The 15841-nt window shown below is 41.0% G+C and overlaps 1 protein-coding gene across 2 annotated transcripts in view; it reads right to left on the reverse strand.

The window, feature by feature from the left end:
- Window positions 1-15841, reverse strand: part of MRTFA (myocardin related transcription factor A) — a 176139-nt gene that overhangs the window by 126188 nt on the left and 34110 nt on the right. Inside the window, exon 2 of one of the 2 annotated variants that reach the window (XM_019961855.2) lies at window positions 6966-7227. The gene's annotated coding sequence lies outside the window, so the exon portion shown is untranslated. Of the gene's footprint in view, window positions 1-6965; window positions 7228-15841 lie in introns of those variants that run through there. The other variant, XM_070790458.1, reaches the window with a different exon arrangement.

A 15841-nucleotide genomic window follows, 5' to 3' on the forward strand; every position in this document is an offset into this window, starting at 1 on the left:
CTCAGTCGTGTCCGACTCTTTTCGACCCCATGAATCGCAGCACGCTAGGCCCCCCAGTCCATCACCAACTCCCGGAGTTCACTCCGACTCACGTCCATCGAGTCAGTGACACCATCCAGCCATCTCATCCTCTGTCATCCCCTTCTCCTCTTGCCCCCAATCCCTCCCAGCATCAGAGTCTTTTCCAGTGAGTCAACTCTTCGCATGAGGTGGCCAAAGTACTGGAGTTTCAGCTTTAGCATCATTCCTTCCAAAGAAATCCCAGGGCTGATCTCCTTCAGAATGGACTGGTTGGAGCTCCTTGCAGTCCAAGGGACTCTCAAGAGTCTTCTCCAATATCACAGTTCAAAAGCATCCATTCTTCGGTGCTCAGCCTTCTTCACAGTCCAGCTCTCACATCCATACATGACCACAGGAAAAACCATAGCCTTGACTAGACGAACCTTTGTTGGCAAAGTAATGTCTCTGCTTTTGAATATGCTCTCTAGGTCGGTCATAACTTTCCTTCCAAGGAGTAAGCGTCTTTTAATTTCATGGCAACCTAGATAGCATATTAAAAAGCAGAGACATTACTTTGCCAACAAAGGTCCATCTAGTCAAGGCTATGGTTTTTCCAGTAGTCATGTATGGATGTGAGAATTGGACTATAGAGAAAGCTGAGCACTGAAGCATTGATGCTTTTGAACTGTGGTGTTGGAGAAGACTCTTCAGAGTCCCTTGGACTGCAGAGAGATCCAACCAGTTCACCCTAAAGGAAATCAGTCCTGAATATTCATGGCAAGGACTGATGCTGAAGCTGAAACTCCAATACTTTGACCACCTGATGCAAAGAACTGACTCATTTGAAAAGACCCTGATGCTGGGAAAGATTGAAGGCAGGAGGAGAAGGGGACGACAGAGGATGAGATGGTTGGATGGCATCACCAACTCCATGGACATGAGTTTGGGTAAACTCCGGGAGCTGGTGATGGACAAGGAGGCCTTGCGTGCTGCAGTCCATGGGGTCGCAAAGAGTCAGACAAGACTGAGCAACTGAACTGAAAGATACCACAATAAATAAAACATAATCCTTCCTTTCACAAAGTTTCTCATCTAGTCAAATATGATAACAAATAAGTAGGTAATTATGCACAGGGTTCTTCTGAAGAACACAAAGGGCAAGCCCCTAACCTGAGAGTCTGAGGAAGAAGTCCTAAGGAAGCAGCACCTTCCCCTGGTTCCACACTTGAAAGAAACAAGAGTCAGAAGAGGAGGAGGAGGAAGGTTCTTCCAGGAAGGAAAAAGAGGACATGAAGTGGAACTGAGCTGCGGAAGTGTCTCTTACGGGAAAACCTAAATATTTTATTGTGAGCAGGAAAAGATGAGGGGCGGGGCAGAAGCTGGCTGTGAAGGTCTGCCAGGATGAGAACAAGGGGAGGAACTGGGATCCGCTAAGGGACTTGATGGACATGAGTTTGGGTAAACTCCGAGAGTTGGTGATGGACAGGAAGGCCTGGAGTGCTGCGATTCATGGGGTCGCAAAGAGTTGGACACAACTGAACTGAACTGAAGGAATTTCATGAAGGAGAGCATCAACCTCATTTATGTCTTAGAAAGATCATCCCAGGGCCCCAGGGACAAGATCTAAAACAAGGAGACATGAGTTAGAAGGCCATTCTTGGAGTAATCCAAATGTGACATTATTAAGAGTTTGAACTAAGTGTCAGCCATAGGGACTGCAAGAAAAGAATGAATTCAGTAGAAATGAGCATTGTGAAATTTACAAGAATCGGTGACTGGGAGGAAAGAGGAGAAAGAAGATGGAATAAAAAATTACTTCTGGAGGACAATTTGGAAATAATGACTTTAAAATTAAAAACTTCATACCCAAACATGCCACGTTTGCCATCAGAAGGACAGTGTCCTTTACGTCCTTATCTTTTCATCCTGCAAGTCTGTCCTGCAGTTACTTACACCAAGACTTACACCAAGATTTTACTGCAGTTTTATTTATAACAGAAAAAAATAAAACCAAGGCAAGAGTTTCAAAGGAGACTGGCTAAATGCCGTATACGCACACAATTCAAATATCAAGCAAAGAAAAATGTTTTCTAAGACAGCTGAATGTTATAGCAAAATCTCATAAAATAATACTACACGAAACTAATTTATGCAGAGTATGTATGTGTAAGAGTAAACAAATGAACAAACAGAAAATGACAGAAAATATACTAACTGCTCCTACTGGCTATCACTGAACTGCACAGTTACGAGGGAATTTTTCTTTTCTTTTTTCCTATACTTTATCTGATTATGAAACAAATGAAGCTCTTTAAGATTTCATTCAGAAAGAAAACAAAACAACTCCCTGTTCTGAACATCTGGGTAAAAGGTGGTCCCAATTCCTACAATGAAGAATTCAGGAGTAACAGCAATAAGATGATGAGTTTTGCTCTGAGCATATTCAGTCTGTAGCACATCCAGTGAAGACACAAGGCAGCCAAGCGTAAGAGTCTGGACTCAGGGCAGAGACATGGCCTGGAGAGAGAATATGGAGTCAATGGCATATAATGGTGGTTAAAGCCAGAATTCTGGGGAATACCATTCAGGGTAAAGATACCAAGTAAGAAGCAAGGAAACTCCACAGCTGAACACTGGAGAGTAATAAAATTTAAGAGGTGAGTAGTCGTCGCTGTTGTTGTTCAGTCAATAAGTCACGTCTGACTCTTTGCGACCCCATGGACTGCAGCACTCCAGGCTCTTCTGTCCTTCACTATCTCCCAGGGTTTGCTCAATTCATGTCCATTGAGTCGGTGATGCTATCTACCCATCTACCACATCCAATTCACCTCGATTCATGGACCTAACACTCCAGGTTCCTATGCAATATTGTTCTTTACAGCATCAGACTTTTACTTTCACCACCAGACACACCCACAACTGAGCATCATTTCCACTCTGGCCCAGCCACATCATTCTTTCTGGAACTATTAGTAACTGCCCTCTGCACTCCCCCAGTAGCATACTGGACACCTTCCAACCTGCGGGGCTCATCTTCCAGTGTCATATACCTTGTGCCTTTTCATACTGTCCATGGGGTTCTTGCGGCAAGAATACTGGAGTGGCTTGCCATTCCCTCCTCCAGTGGACCATGTTTTGTCAGAACTCTCCACTCTGACCTGTACACCTTGTGTGGCCTTGCATGGCATGGCTCATAGCTTCACTGACTTACGCAAGCCACTTCACCACGACAAGGCTGTGATCCATGAAAGGGAGAGGTGAGCAGAGAAAGACAGTAAAAAGATCTGTGCAGAGGAGTGACTAGCAAGATCAAGTTTTTAAAACCAGTGAAGAGCAGTGTCACAGACAACACTGGAGAAAGAGTTTCGGGGTTGGGGGTGGGGGGCGGTGGCCAACCCAATGCTGCACTGAGGTCAAACAGAATAGAGTCCCTATCTGACCCACAACAAAAAGACACTAATGATTTTGGCAATGGCAGCTTCTGAAGAGAGGCAGGGACAGAGGCCAGAAGGCAGGAAAGAAGAGACAGTAACCATAAATTCCTCTTTTAGGAGCTTGACTATAAAGGGAAGGGAATTGCTGTTATTCAAAATGGCGGGGGGAGGGTGGGGATTGGCTGATTTATATGACAAAGAACTGAGAGAGAAAGGCTGAAGACACACCAACGCCTCCGCCTCAACAGCGACCGCTGCCTCCTACTCCCTGAGACCATCGCAGCTGTCTGCACCAATTTCACCCCTTCCTGCCCAAGAGACGAGAGCTTTGCTGTCTGCCCCTGTCGTCCCCTGCGCTGCCGTTCCTCCCATCCCAGAGGAATGCCGGTCCCCACTCACGCTCAAGGCAGAGCCAGTATCTTTTGGATCCCGTCCTTTCACATCTCCCAAGAACTTTGTTCCATCAGTCACCCTTTCTCTTTTTCTGTCTCCAGCTTTTCCCTCTGGACTAACTCTTTCCCCTTAGCATATAAATAAGCTGAACTTTCTGCCATCTTGGGGAAATAAGTAGAAATTAGAAATGGGAAAAGAACACAAACAATTGCTCGAGCGTCCACTATTTCCCAAAATAAAAAATGCTTGAGTTTCCACTACATTTCCCACTATGGATGTAAAACAGAGTTCTTGCCACAAACATGTAAACCATTCACCTATTTATTCAACAAATATTTATTGGGTGCCCACTATGAACTAAGAGTAGAATATATACCGTAAACAAAAAAGTTTCTAGCCTCATGAAATATAAATACTATCACAGATGGGGAATACGGATAATAAAGATATATCCACACACGTACAAATCCACACATAGAAGTCATAGTAAGTGCTTAGAGAAAAGCAAAGCAGGACACAGAGTCACAGGAGGTGCTATCTTAGATAAGATAGGTGGGAAAGGCCTCCCAAAAAAATGACATTTGTGCAGGAACTTCAGTAACGAGATAAGTATCAAGGCCCTGGGGCGGAAGCATACTTGACCCGTTCAAGAAACAGCAGGGAAGTAACCGTGGCTGGAACAGAATGAGCTGGGGAACAGAGGTGAGCAATCAGGTCAGAGGTGATACCAGGACCACCTCATAAGAACTATGATTCATCCTAAGTCTCATGGCAAGTCACTGAAGGGTTCTGAGAGGAGTGTAACAATGACTGACTTCAGACTCAGCTGAGTGGAGAACGCCAATTACCACACAGGGAGATGAAGAAGTACGACGGAGGGCAACTGGGCAAACACAAAGAGCGACACCTACCACTGGATACGAGTGGCGGCAGCTTCTCAGAGGGAGTGATGTCCGAAGAGAATACTGAAGGACAAGTAAGAGTTAGCAAGAAAGCAGCAGAGGGTAGAAGGGGTGGAAGTGGAGGCCATGGATGTGGAAAAGTCAGAGGAGTTCTGAAAAGGTTTGGTGTTCAGTACACCATGAAATTAAAAGACACTTACTCCTTGGAAGGAAAGTTATGACCAACCTAGAGAGCATATTCAAAAGCAGAGACATTACTTTGCCAACAAAGGTTCGTCTAGTCAAGGCTATGATTTTTCCTGTGGTCATGTATGGATGTGAGAGCTGGACTGTGAAGAAGGCTGAGCACCGAAGAATGGATGCTTTTGAACTGTGGTATTGGAGAAGACTCTTGAGAGTCCCTTGGACTGCAAGGAGCTCCAACCAGTCCATTCTGAAGGAGATCAGCCCTGGGATTTCTTTGGAAGGAATGATGCTAAAGCTGAAATTCCAGTACTTTGACCACCTCATGGGAAGAGCTGACTCATTGGAAAAGACTCTGATGCTGGGAGGGATTGGGGGCAGGAGAAGGGGATGACAGAGGATGAGATGGCTGGATGGCATCACTGACTCGATGGACGTGAGTCTGGGTGAACTCCGGGAGTTGGTGATGGACAGGGAGGCCTGGCGTGCTGCGATTCATGGGGTCGAAAAGAGTCGGACACGACTGAACGACTGATCTGATCTGATCAAACAGTCAAAACGTATTTTATAAAAATATACCACTTATAATGTCTGCCCAAGAAAAAGACATCAGGGAACAAACCTAATAAAATATTTGCATGACCTCTGTGGAAAAAAATTATAAAACCAGTGCGTAAGTATTAAAGAAGGCCTATTTAACCAGAGATATAAAGCTAACTAAATGGACAGGAAGACCCAATATTTACAATGTATATTTCCCCCCCCTTAAAATCAAAATCCCAACAAGTACACCCAAAGACATGTACAAGAACTCCACAGCAGCATGATTCGTAATAGCCTCAAACTAAAACAAACCAAATATCCATCAAAAGTAAAAATGGACAAATTACAATCATGAAATGGTTTATACAGCAATGAAAATAAACTACAGCCACACACAATTCAACAAAAAAATTTCAAAAACATAAAAGAAGCCACCAAAGGAACGCCGATTCCGTTCACAGCAAGTTTGCGTGTGTGCTGTCGCTCAGTTGTGTCCAACTCTTTGTGACCCCATGGACTGCAGCCGGCAGGCTTCTCTGTTCATGGGGTTCTCCAGCAAGAATACTGGGGCGGATATCCATTCCCTTCTCCAGGGGATCGTCCTGACCCAGGGATTGAACCCAGGTCTCCTACACTGCAGGCGGATTCCTTAGCGTCTGAGCCACCAGGGAAGCCCCAAGTTTAGAGACAAACAATGCTAACCTATTAGCTAACCTATTATGTTAAAAGTCAGGATGATAGTTTTCCCTGGGCAGGAAGAGAGAATACTGATTAGGAAGAAGCACAAGGGGTGGTTCTGGGGTGCTGGAAATGTTGTATTTCTTCCTTAAGTAGTAATTATGCATGTATATTCACTTTATGATAATTCAACAACCACAATGCTTACAATTTGTGTTATTCTGTATCAATGTTATACTTTGATAAAATGGAAATGTACTAATGTCTGCAATTTACTTTGAAATGCATCCAAAAAATAAGGTGGATTGATGCACTGAGGGATAGATAGATCTATTATAAAGAAAATACTATAAAATGGTAATGGTAGAATCTGAGTGATGGATATAAAGGTGTGCATTGCAAAACTCTCTACTTCATCATATGTTTGAAATTTTTCATTTGGAGGAAAAAAATCTCAATGAGTTTTCTTGTAGAACTTCACAAGCTGATTCTAAAATTGTGTAAAATTAAAAGGGCAAGATTAGCCAAAACAGTTTGGCTCCCCAATTAATATAAGTATTACATAAATGTGTATATGGGTTTACAAAGTGAGAAATATTACTACATAAGGAGAAGCAAAGAAGTAGGAAAAAAAAAATAGAACATAATTATGGTAATCCAGGCAGGAAATGCTGGGCTTACAGTGATCATCTAAACTTATTATTTCTCCATTTTATAAGAAATAGTAAAATTATAAGAAACTCCCAAGAGACATAAAGTAAGGATCTATGACATTATAAACATGAAGACCTTCGTTCAAATCATGCAATTCAATAATTCCATATCTACTCACCATTCTTCCGCTCACTAAGTGGAGGCAAATTGGGATTCCTGCCAGGGTGGAGGCCGAGGGTCAGCTCGGGCTGCAAGGAGAGCTCCTGCAGTTCATTGGCAACAGCCTCGCTCTGGGGGCTGGGAGCCGCGGACAGGGACACCAGAACGGGTTCATCGTCATTCTCGCCGGCCCCTCCTCCGTCCAGCCCATTCACAGCAATGACGGAAGGGGGCAGGCACACTACACTGGAGAAATCCACCTTGGCTTTCGTGATGGCAACCTGGAAACGGAGAAGGAAACGCAAAGTTCAGATGTGGAAAAGAGACAATTCCACTGAGTACAGAATGCTGAATACTAATATTATATCACTGGTACGCTACCACTATTCTTTTTTTTTTTTTTTTTTGCTACCACTATTCTTAAAAAGCTTTTTGTAACGTAAGCTAGCATTATTATTAAATTAATATTTACTATGCTCACAGAGTGCATGAGATTTCAAGTCTGGCAACTGTCCTCAACTGTATCACTCAGGAGGACAGTGTACAATTGAAATAAAACCAATGCACAAACATGTCGATATATGGCAAAAAACATCACAATATTCTAAAGTAATTATCCTCCAATTAAAATAAATTTTTAAATAAATAAAATACTATAGAAATAAGAAAAACCAACGCACACACATGTCTCATAGGATAAAAAGAAACAGTAGCAAGGAGAAAGAGGTGTGAGATCATGGTTACCTTCCAACTACTAAGGAAAAATATCTTGAGAAATAACACTTCATGAGTACAAGATATTAAAGTATATTGTACCAACTTAATCTGGGGGAGAAAATTTCTTATAGAAAAGAATTCCTTAACCACTAGATTCCACATGGAAATATGGAGATGTTTGTTTGATAATGGATAATTGCTCAAATTTTTTAAAATTTTTATACAACTTTTAAAGGTTACTTTCCATCTAAATACTGGCTATATTCCCCGTTTTGTACACTACATCCTTGATCGTATCGGACACCCAACAGTCTGTACCTCCCATTCCTCTTCCATCCATATTGCCTCTCCACCCCCACCAGCCCCCACTGGAAACCACTAGCTTATTCCCTGTATCTGTGCGTCTGCTTCTTTTTTGTTATATTCACTAGTTGATGGCACATTTTTAGATTCCACACGTAAGTGATATCAGACAATACCTGTCTTTCTATGACTTATTTTACTAACAAAATGCCCTCCAAGTCCATCCATGTTGCTGCAAACGGCAAAAACTCTGTTCTTTTTCATGGCTGAATAGTGTTCCGCTGTGTGTATATGTGTGTGTGTACACACACATATATATACATACGTGTGTGTATATATATGTGTGTATCATGTCTTCCTTATCCACTCATCTGTTGATAGGCACTTAGGTTGTTTCCATGTCTTGCCAAGTGTAAATAATGCTGTTATGAACACTGAGGTGCATATTATCTTTTCAAAGCAGTGGTTTTGGTTTTTAGCTCAAATATTTTAACCTACCTGAATATTTAATCATAGTACCCAGGAATGGGATACTAAAATGCAAAACACACGGCAACATAAGAAAAAGATCTTTAAAAATGAAAAAGAATACGAATAACATGAAAGTCTTTTCAAAAACATGAGAATTAATGGTTAAGGGAATTAAGACTATATTCACCCACCAAATCCTGTGGAATTATGAAGAAGGTTTTTTTCAAATCATTTAAAATGCAGAAAATGTTTATTTAAAGTTTTAAAAAGTAAGATATAAAAATACATACTCATATAAAAATATTACACAGGGGAAAAAAGACCATAAAGAGTTACTCAGTCATGTCCAACTCTTTGTGACTTCATGGACTATAGCCCACCAGGCTCCTCTGTCCATGGGCTTTCCAGGCAAGAATACTGGAGTGGGTTGCCATTTCCTTCTCCAGGGGATCTTCCCGACACAGAGATCAAACCAGGGTCTCCTGCACCGCAGGCAGATTCTTTACCAACTGAAGCCATGAGGAAGTTTACCAAAACACAAAATGGGTTCTGTTTGTTGGACTATGAAAATTTTTAGTTTCCAAATTTTCTCTAAAACATGTATTGCTTTTTATAATGAAAAGGCTATAATTCTTAATCTAAAAAGAGGACTTAGGGGCTCCCTGAAGACTTTAATGAGGACTTGCATCTAATATGCTTCAGATGAAGAAATCACCAAAATATTGGAAAGCCATGAAATGAAGAAAGACATTGAAAACGAAAAGGACCATCACATCCACCTTCATGTAAAGCTTTCCCTGTGCCCAAAGCTAACTGTAGTTCTGGTTGATCCTCATAAAATACAAAGGAAAGGAAATGATCCAGGTAAGAGCAATTAAAGGGGGAGGGGTTTGACATTAAGAAGAACAGGGATATTAAGAAGGACTCTCTACTCCAAAAAGGATGAAAGAGAGTGAGTGAGGGATGTTCAAAAGAAAAAATATATACTAGGAACTCAATAGTCCAAGAGACAGTGCGGGCAAACACTGGAAACAACTGTTAAAGGGTTGGAAAATTTTAGGAATTATATAATAACAAATGCCTACCAAGAAAATCCAGAATCTGACCTTCAAAGAATTTTGCCCATCTCGTCTATGATTACCATCATTTAAGCCATGTCTCTATGTGTACCGGGAGAAAACAATTATTATACATGATTAATCCATCTGGCTTGTTTGCTAATAGCATGTTTGCTTTCCTTAACAGGAGCCTTTTCAGACTAAAAAATTCAATTTTATGTTATTCAAAAATCCTTTGAGGGGAGAAGAGCTCTGTGTGGGGGGCTGTGGGCCGGCTCTCCATGTACCACATGGAGGAGCTGCAGCCTGGCTCCAGGAAGCCTGAGTGCCCAGCCTCTCCCTGAGCCCCGTCTGCCCCTGCCCTCCGCCACCCCTGCATCTGCAGCCCTTCCCCAAACTCAGTGGGACAGACCCTGTGCTCTCCATCCCCAGACAGGCTCCGGGCAGTGGGGTGTGGGCTTAGGGTCTGCCAAAAGTCACTCGAGTTCACGACTGAGCCACATCTTTCCTTTTCCCCTGCAGGAGAGAGAAACCAACCAGAAGGCCCAGAGCCTAAGTGTTTCTCAGACGTGCTGTGTGGCCTCAGGTCCCATCTTTGGGTTCCAGTCTATTTTGTCAAGTGAAGAGGCCAATTTCGATTCCTAGCAATGAGGCAGGGACCAGGTAGTCTGAATGTTTCTTAGCTATAAAACACCTAGAAATGCTGGATAAAATTGAACAAGCGTTTTAAATGCATAGCTGAACTAACAAGAAAGTAGAGAAACCCCTGGCTCCAGGAATGAGGCAGGAACTAGGAATCACAGAGATGACACGAAAGTAGTCAAGATGCTGTGCAGCACACGGTTGGCTCTGGGAAAGCTGCTGGTCTTGGTGGCCATACAGCTTAGGTTTTAATATCCACAGAGGACAGAAAAGGAGGTTTTGAGTCTGACAGGCTAGGGAGCTGGACTGAAATTTCTCTGTAAAGTTGGATTCAATTTCACTGAAGTATAAATCAGTGAAATTTTAGATTTAAAAAAAAAAAAAAAAAAAAAAACCAGGGTTGGGGGGTAATCCTTTGAGACTCAAACTCCTTAGGATAGAATCCTCAATCACCCTGAAACATATGAGCATGCTCACACAGACACACAAACGCACATAGATGATGGCACTGAGAAGTGAGTTTAAACACACACACACACTCTCTCTCTCTCTCTCTCCTCCCAACCCCCCCAAATGAGTCCTAAGGAAAGCAGGAGCAGGATAGTACCAAAACTTCAACTTTAGGGTTGTGAAGATACACTGGAACATTACTCAGCCACAAAAAAGAAGGAAATACTGCTATTTGCAAAAATACGGAGAGACCTTGAGCACATCAAGCTAAGTTAAATAAATCAGACAGAAAAAGACAAATATATGAAATCTAAAAAACAAAACAAAAATAAAAACTCACACACAAAAAAGATCACACTTGTAGTTACCAGAAGTGGGGGTAGGAGGTGGAGGAATTGGATGAAGGTTGTCAAAAATACAAACTTCTAATCATAAGTAGAGCTAACACTGTTATATGGCATATTTGAAAGTTTTTAAAGAAGTATATCCTAAGAGCTCTCATCACAAAGAAGAAAACATTTTTCATTTATATGAGATGATGAATGTTAACAAAACTGACTGTGGTAAACATTTCACAGTATATGTAAGTCAAGTCATTACGTACACCTTACACCTTAAACTTACACAGTGCTATGTTATCCATTATATCTCAATAAAACTGGGAAAAGACATTTGCTAAGTCATTATAGACTGTATGAGTTTATACCTCTCATTAGAAAAGGAGAAGTTTAACTGAGATGGTAACAGCTGTGTGTGTACACAGCAGACAGACCCTGCAAATAGTATTTGCACATTTAACATCCACTTGATAAAACACTTGTGCATAAGACAAAAGCAAATGAAAGACACTTAAAAGATAATCTGGGGACCAAGACAGGCAGGTCTCGAGGAAAATCTGAATGATATAAGAAGATTGGACAGGAATCAGCAAACCTCATTCAAGTACTCCAGGTAAGCTGCTGGGGCAGAATCATACTTTCATATAAAAAGTTCTTAACAAAACAGCAAAATCTCCTTATTTCAGACTTCACTGATATCAGTAAGTCTCCAACCAAGTATGAGATTAAGAAAAATTTTATGCTACTTGAAGGAGGGGTAGGATAAAAGAATGTCAGTAATTTTATAGTGTTTACCAGATTAAGAGAAAAACTAAAATACTGCCTCATAATGTGTAATTGTTAACACAATTACAAAAGAGACTAACACATAACACAATGTTAATATGTCAATGTTAACATTTCTCATTTCAAATGAGAATACATTTCAAATGTATTTCTCATTTCAAATGAGCTATTTTTGCATTTAAAATGGCCTGGCAATAGTATTTCTCAATGTGGAGTTTCAGCTTTGTAAGATGCAAAAATTCTAGAGATCTGTTGGACAATAATGTGAATATACTTATTTTGAACTGTGGTGTTGGAGAAGACTCTTGAGAGTCCCTTGGACTGCAAGGAGATCCAACCAGTCCATTCTAAAGGAGATCAACCCTGGGTGTTCTTTGGAAGGAATGATGCTAAAGCTGAAACTCCAATACTTTGGCCACCTCGTGTGAAGAGTTGACTCATTGGAAAAGACTCTGATGCTGAAAGGACTGCGGGCAGGAGGAAAAGGGGACAACAGAGGATGAGATGGCTGGATGGCATCACCGACTCGATGGACGTGAGTTTGAGTGAACTCCGGGAGTTGGTGATGGACAGGGAGACCTGGCGTGCTGCGATTCATGGGGTCGCAGAGAGTCGGACACGACTGAGCGACTGAACTGAGCTATCCACTTAAAAATGATTAAGATGGTAACTTTAATAGCATGTGTTTTTTACCACAATAATTTTGAAATAGCTTGGCAAGATCTCTGCTTAAGAAATAATTTACTAAACTAACCCATATTAGTCACTGAGTTTGAAAGAATAAATTGTCTATTCTTTAAAGTGCCCTTGAATTTATTTTTCAGTAATTCAGAACAAGCTTTCTCCTATTACTTTGAATTAGAAAATTATTATTGCTAAGATGCAGAGATCTGACATTCACATGTGTTACTGCTCCCAAAAGACAATCAAGATCCACCCATCACATGATATCATGATTTTTTTAATGAAGCAAATGAAGTTAAACTGCATAAGTCTGTAATTCTGGTATGTACTTAATACACATAACCGATACTTCTTTAAAAAAAAAAAAAAATTTTTTTTCTCTTTAAAAGAAACCAGAATATGGCCCCTCAAAGAAAGTCAAACCAAGTCCAGGCATGAAGAAAAATGAGGTTAAAAAGTGATGGTTTTTACTCGTGCATTTTTAGTAGATTACAGAAAGGAATATCAAATTCTGTAATGACCTGGACCATGACTGCCTGCCACTATCTTGAATGAAAGAAAATGCAGTTTGAAAAACTTTTATTCAGTGTTCCATTCAGAATTTATTTTAATAGTTTAGCACCTGATTGTGAAAGTTGCTCAGTCATGTCCTGCTCTTTGCAACCCCATGAACTGTACAGTCCATGGAATTCATACTGGAGTGGGTAGCCTTTCCCTTCTCCAGGGGATCTTCCCAACCCAGGGATTGAACCCAGGTCTCCCACAGTGCATGCAGATTCTTTACCAGCTGAACTGGTAAAGGGATTAAGTTCCATATTTATAATATTATTAAGGGCTTGAAGAAGTCACATGAAAATCTTACATACCTATATAGATAGTTTACCACACATTTTACCAGGCAAGTTACATGCTATAGTAGTCTTTAATTGAAAGATTTCAAGTTAATTGATTTCAATTTAATTGAAATATTTCTTTTAAAATGCTAACATTAAATGGTATTACAATAAAATTCTTCCATAAAAAATCATTAGGGGCAGGCGGAACAGATGAAACGAGAGTGGCCCAACACTGGTAACTGCTGAAGCTCTATATTGGGCATATGGAGACTCATTACACTATTGTTCTCTCTATACTGACGTATGTTGGCTAACATTCTTATAATTTAAAAAAAAATTTTTTAAACAAGAGTCTTCCATAGAACAAAGTAAAGACCTGGTAAGACATAAAGCAAGGTTTCCTTAATCTTCTCCTTAGAAAATAAGCCAAACAAAAGTCTATTGCAAGCACTGACAAAAGACAAGAGAGAATATTTAGCATGAAATATATACACTGCGAAGATTTATTTCTCCAGCAAACATACCTATTTTCTACTCACTTTTAAACAGCCCACAGGAGAAAGTCCTAGTCAACTGGGAATCCAGAGACAAGAACCAAAAATGCTGAGGCATTGCCATCATAGATTAAGTCTACCAGTTCTTGAATACTCCTAAAATTTTATTTATTGTACAATTTGCATGAAAAAGAAAAGCTGAAAGAGTAATATTTATCTCAGATTATATGTATAATGCTATTTAGAAAAATTTTAAAGTTATGTCTCAAAATACCTTCCGAAATATCTCAAAGGAAAGGTAATTAAAATAACCAAGAGAAAAATATCTGCATCACGTTTTAGTGGTGTGAATTTACACTTCTACTGAGTCCAAAGCCAAACTTTCTTTTTCATCATGGAATCACCAACTTCCATTTCTTGACTGCTGATTCACATTCGATCAGTAGCAGCCAGAACCAAAACAGCGTGGGGGCAGGGTCATCTCCCACAACCCATCTGTTTCCCTCTCCTGCTGGCCCGGTTCCGCCTCATCTTTTCTCCTCCCCACCCCCTTTGTGGGCCGCCTGCCTTCTGCTGGTGCCGAGCGGCATATGTAACCAGAAGCAACGGCACAAAATGTGTCAGAGAAATGGAAGAGCTCAGGCAGACAGCTGATAAATCTGAAAAAGTATACACTATCATGATTTTGTATTATGACCCGTGATAAGAGAGTTTCACACAACCAAATGATATGGTTCTTCAAAAAAAAAAGTTTCTCTGTATAAAAAGTGGTTTTTAAAATCAATTAATGAAACTTTTTTTAGCTGTACAGATTTTTACTTTTATTCCCCTCGATTTACTTTAACAGATAAACCAAATCTTTAAAACTCTTACTGTGTAAGCCTTGCACTCCCAGAAGTTCAACTATTCTGATGGACAGGCCATAAAAAGAGGTCTCAAGACTACACTGAAAAGAAAAGGGACCTAGCTAAGACTAGCCTTCCAGATACCCCCACCAAAGTGGCAGGCAGGTACTCTCCTGGACCCACTAGGCAGGCCCAGTCACTTGCTGAATGACACCATGTGGACCAAGTTAACACCACGTGGAACAGAACACCACCCAAGCTATGCCCCGCCCAAATGCCTTACCTACATTGGGAGACACAATAAATGACATCGGATTTCTTAACATCAGCACTGGAAACCGAGATAGAATATGCTTTCAAAGTCTCAGAAAAAAATTATTTTCAAACTGGAATTGCTTATATAGCCTATCACTCAAGTAGGAAGGCATTTCAAGTAACAAACTTTACCACCCAAGTAATTTTTTTTCAGAAAACTTCCCTGGATCTTCAGCTTTTGCTCACTTCAAGTTTTCAGCTCCTTCCAATCATTCTACAGGGAATCAGCCATCAAAGTCTTTCCTCTTATTCCAACAAAACATGTAAAAGCTAACAATAGAGAACTGCCTCTTCAGTAACAGCAGTGCAGCGCCCTTCAGAGCACCTGCTTCACTTCTCATTTCTCCCCTCTAAGCAGCTACTGCGGCTTTCCACTTGTGACCGCCTAGAATCGCCTCTTCTTCTGCAACCCACCTTCTTCTCCCTATTATCACTTGCCAACAGGCTATGTTTCCATAATATCCTGGGCTTGCTTCTCATTGCTTGCTTTTACTACTATTAAAACAGACTGACCCTCCACTAGGCAGTCAAGTGCACTGAGGAAAGAGATTCTGTCCTACTGTCTTTTTGACTCAAGTACCTGGATATTATACTTGACACGGAATAAGAACTCAATGAACATTTGCTCATCTACTGACTATATTAACGTCGTGGAAACCACATGACATATAAACAGTCAGCACTGATACAAAAAAAAAAAAAAGAGAAGAAGGTCTGCGGGGAGCGAGCTCCGCCCCTGGCAAAGGTCATGAGGAAGGAGGCTTGGCATACGCAAAGGCGGGATCAAGCCTCAGGAGTCTCCCTGGAAATTCTCGAGCAATCTACCCCCAAAACCAGAGTCTGCCTACTTTCTGCTTTGTGCTTTCACCTACACCTCTGACTTTACGGGGGGGGCTGTCCCCCACTACCTCTCTGAAAAAAGTTAGCTTACAGCTCCAGTTAATAATTCCTGGGTG

The sequence above is a fragment of the Bos indicus genome, chromosome 5, assembly GCF_029378745.1.
Source record: "Bos indicus isolate NIAB-ARS_2022 breed Sahiwal x Tharparkar chromosome 5, NIAB-ARS_B.indTharparkar_mat_pri_1.0, whole genome shotgun sequence".
Taxonomy (NCBI): domain Eukaryota; kingdom Metazoa; phylum Chordata; class Mammalia; order Artiodactyla; family Bovidae; genus Bos; species Bos indicus.